Source organism: Labeo rohita, unplaced genomic scaffold, assembly GCF_022985175.1.
Source record: "Labeo rohita strain BAU-BD-2019 unplaced genomic scaffold, IGBB_LRoh.1.0 scaffold_1206, whole genome shotgun sequence".
Classification (NCBI taxonomy): Eukaryota; Metazoa; Chordata; class Actinopteri; order Cypriniformes; family Cyprinidae; genus Labeo; species Labeo rohita.
Window position 1 is genome coordinate 1 of NW_026127347.1, and position 9,958 is coordinate 9,958.

At 34.3% G+C, this 9,958-nt stretch overlaps 1 long non-coding RNA gene across 1 annotated transcript; it reads right to left on the bottom strand.

Annotated features, from left to right (window-relative positions):
* Positions 1-3,710: 3,710 nt before the first annotated feature.
* Positions 3,711-8,019, bottom strand: LOC127157812 (uncharacterized). The gene is made up of 4 exons (XR_007826005.1): positions 7,944-8,019; positions 6,633-6,707; positions 6,431-6,536; positions 3,711-4,983 (listed from the first exon to the last, which is right to left on the bottom strand). It is a non-coding gene; the product is annotated as an uncharacterized LOC127157812 (long non-coding RNA).
* Positions 8,020-9,958: the final 1,939 nt, after the last annotated feature.

Sequence of the window (9,958 nt, forward strand, 5' to 3'; positions counted from 1 at the left end):
TTTACCATCAGTGCTGCTGGCTGGCGATGGTGACTCCTTAGTCTGACCATGGCAGATCCTCTTGAGGTGTTTCCTGGCAGCTTTGAGGAAAGTGGGCAGCCTCCAGAACCTCTTTTTCCTCTTCTTCTTCTCCTCCTCCTCCTTCCTCTCTTCCTCTTTCTGTACCTCCAATTCCTCCTCTTTCCTCTCCTCCTCTCTCCGTACTTCCAACTTCTCCTCCCTGGTCTCCTGCTCTCTCTGCACCTCCAACTCCTTCTCTCTCTGTACTTCCAAATTCTCCTTCCTGGTCTCCTCCTCTCTCCGTACATCCAACTCCTCCTCCTTTCTCTCCTCCTCTTTCCGTACCTGCAATTCCTCGTCCTTCCTCTCCTCCTCTCTCTGTACCTCCAACTCTCCCTCTGTCCTCTCCTTCTCGATCCTCTGGGCGCCTCCCTCACCGGCATCGACAGGCGGCTCATCGCGGGGATGAAGATGTTGCTTCGCCTTGTCGGTGCCGGGTTTTGGGGGTGTACTATGATGGTAATGAACTCTTGTCAACAACCACTACAACAAATACCCACAAAATGGTTCACGGAATTCCACGGCTTTATATACCGCGCGCGCCAACATTCTAAACTTCTAGACATTCTCAGCCGTGCTCTGTGAGGTCATCATGGTTGACACTGAACTGTCGTAATGATAATGATGTCCTGTCAGGAGAAATTTCTTAAGATACATACAAATTGCAGTACAAAAACAACCAATTGTTATTATTATTATTATTATTATTATAAATAAATTTAAAGAGCATTTTAAAATATATGATGGCAAAGCACTATAAAAATCCCTTTCAAAACTGTTTTGTTTTCAATTTTTAATTTTTTCTCATTATTCTTTTGTTTTATGATCGAGAGCCATGTGTATTATTTTTTTTTTATCTGTTCCTGGATGGGATTTTGAGAAGTTATGCATAACCTTTGTATAAGGGAGATAGCTAGATTGCCACCCTATTTACAGTGAATATTTCTCTTCACTACGGAAGAGCCAATTTATGAAAACGTGTAAGTAATCTTAACTAGATTTTTCTGAAACAATACGTTCGCAGAATTTTCTTAACAAGTTGAAATTTAGGTGTTAAAATAACGTAATATGCACGTTGGAATATAAGACGTTTTAAAATGTCAGGAAAGTACCCAAATACAACCTTGCAAAAACTACGCCCTATATGTGTAAAAATACCAAAAAATAACGATGACAATGACTGAATAGATAGCCTGAGCAATTTTTACAGTCTATGGTGACTTCACAAACGTACGTGGAGCGTGAAAATTAGCTGAAACGATTTTGATCACGCTAGAAAAATATTGATAAAAATTGTACTGATTTCAGAAGCGTCAGTAAGTTATTTATTAGTCATTTTAAGAAGGATTTGACTTTCAGACATGTAAAGCTTACTAAATTTAAATATTCTTTATATTGTTCTCTTTTCTGCATTTCACCTATATTCTAGTTTGTTTATTTCTAATAATGCTGACATTGTATATTACATATTGTTGTCTCTGTGACAAATTGTTTATGCTCCTAACATTAGATTCTTCCATGCTGATGGCAGTGCTGCACTAGAGTTGAGCATCTCCAAGGCGCTATGAACCATCTGACTAAAAAGTAAAACCTCAAACATACACGACGATTTATAAATTATATATCGAATATTTTTTTTTTATCTTGTATGTCCTACAAGGCCATCTCATTTAACTCTGCATTGAGGGCACTTGGTATACAGCAACCTACAGAGGGGTCCAACATAACGAGAAAACAAGACACAGATAATAATATTTAAAAGAAAAGAGGACTGTGAACGTAAGAGAATCATGTTATAGTTATAAAAATCATTATTGATGTTAAAATTGTATTTCAGGGGCAGTTTGTGAAGACAGATAAACAAGAGATGCTGTGTCAACCTGGACAGAAGTCAGTTTCAGATCCACCTTCCGCACCAGAATTCTAATATGGATTGCTGTCTACTAGCATATTACTTGTTCTCCTCAGAATTTGGTGCATGCAGATACTACTTATAACACGAATATTGCAGAATGGGGAATGTGCCGTATTTAGGATAAATAGGATAAAAACCCTAAACCTTGTTTTCTATGATGCATCTATTTAAGTGCACCAGTGTCATATAATTTAGTGAGTCAAAGAATTCGGCAAATAAATGAATCAGCACTGAATGAATGGTTTTCTAACTAAGTCATTAAGACAGTCCCTTACTGCCACCTACTGGCATAACAATATAACCTACAATGAAACCACTGAATAATCGCTAACATGCATAATACATGCATTTCAAAATCTCAGGTATGCTAGTAATATAAAATATTATTAATTGAACAACAATAGCCATTATAAACTGTATTTATTATATATTATTTAAACAAGTTATTAATTGGATCCCATATACCTGTAATTTGTGTTAGAATAATCCCTAAAAAATATAAGCATTAGTTTTAGTGCACACGAGTAATAAGATTGAAATAAAAAAGTATTTAACTATCTGAAATTGAATACTTTACATTTTACAAATGAAATGCTGCTTTTTCCTGTTAAAATATCTATGCACTGAAATTTCTTGGACTTGCTCATATTCAAATTTGCCAGTCATTACATAATTTTCATATGTTGTACTTTATTTGAAACCATTTTGTTTTATTGGCATATATTTATGCATTTGTCTTGTTTGTTGATTGATTGACCCATATCATATTACTTTTTATATTTTGTGAACAAATACGATGAGTGAAAATTTGGTGTAGTATAAATTATTAGGCCTACATATGCTTTTAAAATCGACGAAGTCAGCAACGCTACCCAGCCGGCGTTTCAACGTTGATTCACCGTTGAAACAACGTCGGGTACCATGGTTGAATCAATGTTGGATTGTGTTTCGATTTTGCAAATTGGATCAACGTTGATATTGTGACGTCATTTCACCTTGAAATTACAACGTTGTTTCACCGTCTTACCTTTAACATGGGTGAATTAAGGTCGTTCTGTAAGACTTTGGATTAACGTTGAATTAGGTGTTGAGTTTGCAAATTGAATCAACGTTGAAAACGCGACGTTGTTTCACCGTCTTAGCTTTCAACAATGGTGAATACACAATTCAATTTGAACCAGTTTGCATTTAGATCAACACTGGACACACATAAAATTTAAAAAATCAAATGACTAGCAGCAATGGATTTACTATAAACTTCAATAAACAAACACATGATCAATATCGTAGAATTTATTTTTAAAAACCTGTAGAAGAAGAACCCAAATATAAAACAAATACATTAATGCTGCTCACATATAACTGTTGCCCAGTTTGTGATGAATACAGACTATAGACATAATACACTACCACTAGAAGTTAGAAGTTTTCTAACAGTACATCTAACAGTTTTTTCCCCAAGACGTCTCTTCTGCTCCTCAGTCCTGCATTTATTTGATCCAAAGTACAGCAAAGAAAGAATAAAAAAAACTATTTACTATTTAAAATGTTTTCTATTTGAATATATTTTAAAATGTAATTTAATACTGTGACGTCAAAGCAGAATTTTTTTCATCATTACTCATGATCCAGTCACATGACCCTTCAGAAATCATTTGCTGCTCAAAAACATCTTGAAAACAGCTCAGTAAAATTCTTTGATGAATTAAAAGTAGAACAGCATTTATCTGATATACACTGTAAAAACAAATAAGTTGATTCAACTTAAAATAATTTGTAACCTGGCTGCCTTAAAATGTTGTGTTAAATAAGCTAAAAAACTTATGTTGTTTAAACATATGTTGGAGTTCCTTAAACCTAGAATTAATAGTTGGGATAACAAAGGTGAAGCTGAGTCAACTTTTAGGTTTTTAGTTAGCCCAGCAAGATGAGAAAGTTGTGCTAACCTAAATGTAAGTTGTAACAACATAAAATTAGTGAGACCAACATGACAAGAAAGTTGTGCTAACCTAAATCCAAGTTGAAACAACATAAACTTAGTGAGACCAACAAACGTTTAGTTGTTTAAACTAACCATTTTGTTGAATAAATTTATAATTATAAGTTGTGCAGACTGAATAAAAATTGGCTAAACGAAGCATCTTGTTGAATCAACTTATATTTTTAAGGCAGCCAGGTTACTTTTTCAAGAATAGTTCATCTTGTAATGTTAAGTTCATTCAACTGGTTGAACTATGCAATTTGCCCGCACAACTCAAGTTTAAATTTATAATTTTAAGTTGTGCAAACTGAATAAAAATCGGCTCAGCTAAGCATTTTGTTGAATCAACTTATATTTTTAAGGCAGCCAGGTTATTTTTTCAAGAATAGTTCATCTTACCTGTAATGTTAAGTTCATTAAACTGGTGCAACTATGCAATTTGCCCACACAACTCAAGTTTCTATTTTCTAACAGTACTGCAGAAAATAGCCTCATGGACACTGAAAAACATGCAGAAGGCTATTTTATTTGAATTCAAAATAGACAACCTCCTACTTAGTATTACTGTGTTTAGTATTAAAACACCCTAACTTTAAAAAACAGAGATAAACATTGACATTTCATTTCTGTGTAACAATTGCAGTACATATTTACATTCCTTTCACTAATTCACATTTAATCAAAAGAACAGATTAGGGATTCTAAATTTCTTGCGGAATAGCATGTTGTGTAGCCCGTAAACACACTAAGAACAGCTACTCCCACCAATGTTCATGAAAAGTTTTTGGAGAACATCGGAAGTGTGCTTCATGTGTTTTGGGTAATCAGTGTTAATGATGTAAAGAAGACCTATCCAAAGCACAAATGCTTTTAGGACGTCACAGATATCGGTGAGGTCAAGACGCCCTTCCAAAATGATGGCAACGGCAATGGTTTCTTTTGGAAGCATTTCCCATTGCTCCTCCTCAGTCACAATCAAGATGTCCATTTCTATGCCCTTCACTAATTCTTCAATTTCATGAGATGCCTGAAAAAAACAACAACAAAAAAATAATTATTTACATGCAAATATAATAATTGAATCAACATAGAATACTACTGTACATTAACTATAGTAATACATTCTGTTAAAAATATTTAAAAATAATTATAATAACAACAACAACAACCTCAACAAACAGCAATGAAGAGGCAAAGTAAAAAAAAAAAAGGCGTAAGTTACATGAGCATGGCTAGGAGTATCAGACCAACTCCAACAAGTACTTTAATTTCCAGAATATAAGGGTGTTTCAACACTAGCACTTTTGGTGTGCACCAGGTTCGATTGATGTTAGAGTTTGGTTCATTTGGATGGTGTGAACTCTTAGTTCTATCATTGTTCATCTAAAATTGTAGCCATTAGGGATTTATAAAACTAGTTGCCAAAATTCTACTGCTGCTAGTCGATGCTGAAAATACCAGTCGTTCAGGTTTTTTATTGGCACATTCTGACATATTTTGCTTCACAGTTTTACAAAGACTATATTCAAAGTATAGTCACTTTAATGTTACATTTTACATACAAAATATTTTTAGTAAATAAATATTTACTTATATTATCAGTCTTGCCCACACATTCACAAGAGTATCACGACACGTATGTGGTGCTGATGTAGAACATGTATGCGCTGTGCCTTGGTAAAAAAAACTAAATTACATTTTTTAAATCTAATATAAAATGACATTAAAAATTACAATAGCAACTAGGGGTGTTACGGTATGTGTATTAGAACCGAACGATTCACGGGGGAAATTCTAAATGGAAGTGGTCATCCATATGCCCTACTCCTTCAAAGGGCAGAGCCCTTGAAGTTTAGACTTTGGAGTGAGCAGGGCAACTGTGTGCCATTATGTAGATGTTTGGAATGCACTTGGCAAAGGGAGCGACGGGTCTGTCAACAAATGTCACTGTTTTAATGGCATAGAAAATATCTTTTTATTGTTGTTAGCATTGCTGTTGCAAATAAACATACATTTTGTTTTAAATATATAATATATAATAATAAACGTAGCAATTCCAATAGGGTCCTCGCACTGCAGTGATCGGGCCCTAAAAACTAATATAAAACATTTTAAAATATAAACTGTATGTTTATTTGCAACAATAATGCTAACAAAAATAAAAAGACATTTATGCCATTAAAACAGCGACATCTGCTGACGGACACCATGCTGCATTGTCACGGAAACATGCCAGCTGAAGGTAATGAGGAAATTACGTTATGCTCCCATTGCCAAGTGCATTGCAAATATCTATATAATGGCATGCACGTGCCCTGCTCACTCCAATCTAAACTCCAACACTCTCAAAAAAGGTACAGTTTTGTTGCTGGGGCTGGAACTATCCCTTTAACACTTTTTGGCTTTTTTAGTATTGTGAATGTATCGTGTATCATGACATACAGTAAGTACTGTGTACCATATCGAAAACTTACGTGTTACAGCCGCTGATACGCTGCAGATTGATGGTGCTCAATTTGGTCACCCACAACTATAATGCCAAAAGTCATGTCCTGGATGAATACCTCGAGAACCTGTGTGCTTTAATAAAAACAAAGGGAAGCCTTAAACTATGCCTTATAAAATTAATTCACAAACTCCAGTAAATATGTGCACTAAATAAATACATTTACTTACAACTTTGTCCAAGCTGTACAACTGCAAAAGGACTTGCTGAGGTCCAACCACAAGATCGTTGAATTTTATGCTCATCTTCAGTCATTCCAGAATATCACAAACATGAAAAATACAGAAACATGTTAAAACAATACTAAAAATAAAAATAAATAAATCTTGACAGAGAAAGCCAAATGTCATTGCAAGTTTACGTTTCAATTACCAAACCCCCATTTTACAATACAGAAAAGGATTTTAAACTACATAACACAGGAAATTAGAACAACCAAAAACAGCTAATTTTACACATTTGTGACAATCCTTATCGCAGTGCTGTTTAAGCAAGATATACACCTTCATTATTTTTCAAAAACCCATAGTTCTATAATGTGTATAGTTGTATATGTGTCCGGTGAGGCACTTCAATAACTGAGAAAAGAGTTTGTACCGGTTCAAACGAACTCTGAGGGAGCTGCTCATTCGTTTCTTTTATAACATGCATAAAAATGACAGTTCGAGTAGTAATCTTGTTTTTAATTTTAATCGTTCATAAAATAATAATACATGCCAAACTGTATATTTATCATTCTCCACATAAATCCAGCTCAGTACCGCATGGGAGTATACTTGGTATAACATTAATATCGAAAATACTGTGGAACCCCGTGTATTTTGAGGCTTCAGAGTGCCGCAAAAATAATACTAACGAGAAAATACGACGCGTTTAACCATACGTGTACTCTTCTTAGACAACATACGTAATTGTACATATATAGTAAACCAATAAATACAAATATTTACAAGACCGACCGTATATTAATGCACGTTAACTGAGAGAGTTACCGGTTTGTGTCAGAAATATCAAATATACGTGCTTCAAACGAACTCTGAGGGAGCTGTTCATTTGTTTCTCTTATAACATGCAAAATGACACTTGGAGTAGTAATATTGTTTTTCTCCCCTTAATTTTAATTGCTCATAAATTCATTTTTTAAAATTCCCGCCGTTCTAAATCCACACAGTTCCTAGTTCCTCTCCGTCTCACGCTCTGTTTGAACGGTTCTGTCTCTAATGCAGCACTGGCCTCAAATAATACATACCAAACTGTATATTTATCATTCTCCATAAGTTCAGCTCAGTACCGCAGGAGACAATATAATATTTATATCGAAAATACTGTGGAACCGTGTGTATTTTGAGGCTCAGAATGCCGCGAAACTAGTACATATAACCAACTAGAAAATACGACGCTTTAAACCATGCTTGTACTCTTCTTAGACAACATACATAAATGTACATATATTAAACGAATAAATACAAATATTTGCTTACCAAATTTGTTGATTGAGAACATTTTCCAACTCTGTGAAGAAGCTCCCCATGATGGCCGACAAACATCATCTTTCTGCAACGGTATTCAGGAGATCTCGCTACATGTGACGTTAAGAACGTGATTTCCTCATTAAATTGATTCAACACATTTTTTTAAGTTGAAGGGGCAAATAAAAACGTTTTGTCAACTTATGAATTAGTTGAGACAGTAAAATTTAAGATATTAAGCTGAATGAGCAAATTCAGTAGCTGCAAGTTGTGTCAACTTAAAAAAAATTAACTGAAACAACTAAATGGTGAAATTATTTTTTAGTGTAGAAATATTTTGTAACACTATAAATGTCTTTTTCATCACATCTCATCTTTTGATCAATTTAAAGCATCCTTGCTAAATAAATTTATTTTATTTTTTATCATTAATTTCTCAAAATAGACTCCAAGCTTTTGAATGGTATGGTGTATAATGTTACAAAAGCTTTTTATTTTAAGTAAATGCTGATCTTTGGATCTTTCCATTCATCAAAGAATCCTAAAAAAATGTACTCAACTGTTTAAATATTGATAATGATAATAATAAATGTTTCTTGAACAGCTAATCAGCATATTATAATGAAGGATCCTGTGACACTGCATGACTGGAGTAATGATGCTAAAAATTTAGCTTTGATCACAGGAATTACAGTTTAAAATATATTCAAATAGAACAGTTCTTTTAAATAGTACAAATATTTCACAATATTACTGCTTTTGCTGTATTTTGGCTCAAATAAATGTAGACTTGGTGAGGAGAAAAAAACAACAACTTACTCTTCAAAAACATTTGACTGGTAGTGTATTTTTTTAAGATACTGAAAAAAAAAAACACAAATGTCAAGGTATGTCAAAACTTCTCAAAATCCCCTTAGACCCCAGAGGGTTAAAGACTGTATGTTGTGCAATAACATGTATATTTTGCGCTGCACTTGCAAAAGAAACCTTTTTTGACTCAAACCACTTTATCTTTTATTTTGGTGGATAACTAGTTCTGTGAAACCAGGTTTACAAATGTGTCTCATTACAAGAGATGTGTGCAGTGGAAATAGAACAGTTTGAGAATGGAACCTGCAACAGAAATCAAGTTGGTGGTGAAGAGGTATAACAGCAGTTGCCTTAAAATTCTTTATGCAGGGAAAAACCCTGCCTTAAATGAATGCATTTAATATTTTAAGTAAAAATGTTTCTTCAAATTATGATAAAATGTTTATAGCCTTTTTATATAGCCTTGTGCATATAGTGTGGTTGTGCTTCGGGTGATCCTTGAAAGTGTCCCAGCTCTAGATCCTTTCTGATGCCATCCCCTCCTCTCTCTCCCACTTGTGCGCTCTCTGTACTGACCTGTATGAACAAAAACACCAGAAATAAATACTCATAAAACATCAACTTTGATACTGTGAAATATCTTTAACTGAATACACTGAATACAAAAATCACATACAACATTTTCACTTGACAGTTCAATAATATAAGATAAACAGCAGATAAGCAATTCCTTACCAAACTGTCGATAATAAGCTGGATCCTTAATGACTCTACAAGGGGAAAGAATAAATGGTTTACTGAAAAGTTCTTAAAAAGCTGTATTTTGTTTTATACCATTCCTTTAAAAAAATCTTAATTCATTTAAATTATAAAGACATTTGCCACTATGTGATATTCAGAAAACAAAAACAGAATGTCATCTTCGATTAAAAATGTAAAAACGCCTACAGTAATGCATAGCATTTACATGTGAATCTCTGAAAGACAGACATTAATAAAAACCAGCAACACATAACATCAGATGAGCGAATATCGCTAGCGTGCTATTATGCTAATTGCGATTAGCATCTAACTTTCAACGTCTGTGATTAAGCAGTACACATATGCACGCACACTCACACAGCCCATTCATTCTCCATTCCCCTTCCTTACCTGTTGCTTCCGCCATCGGCAAAGCGAGTGCACGCGCCGAACCGATCGCCCACGAACATTTTCCC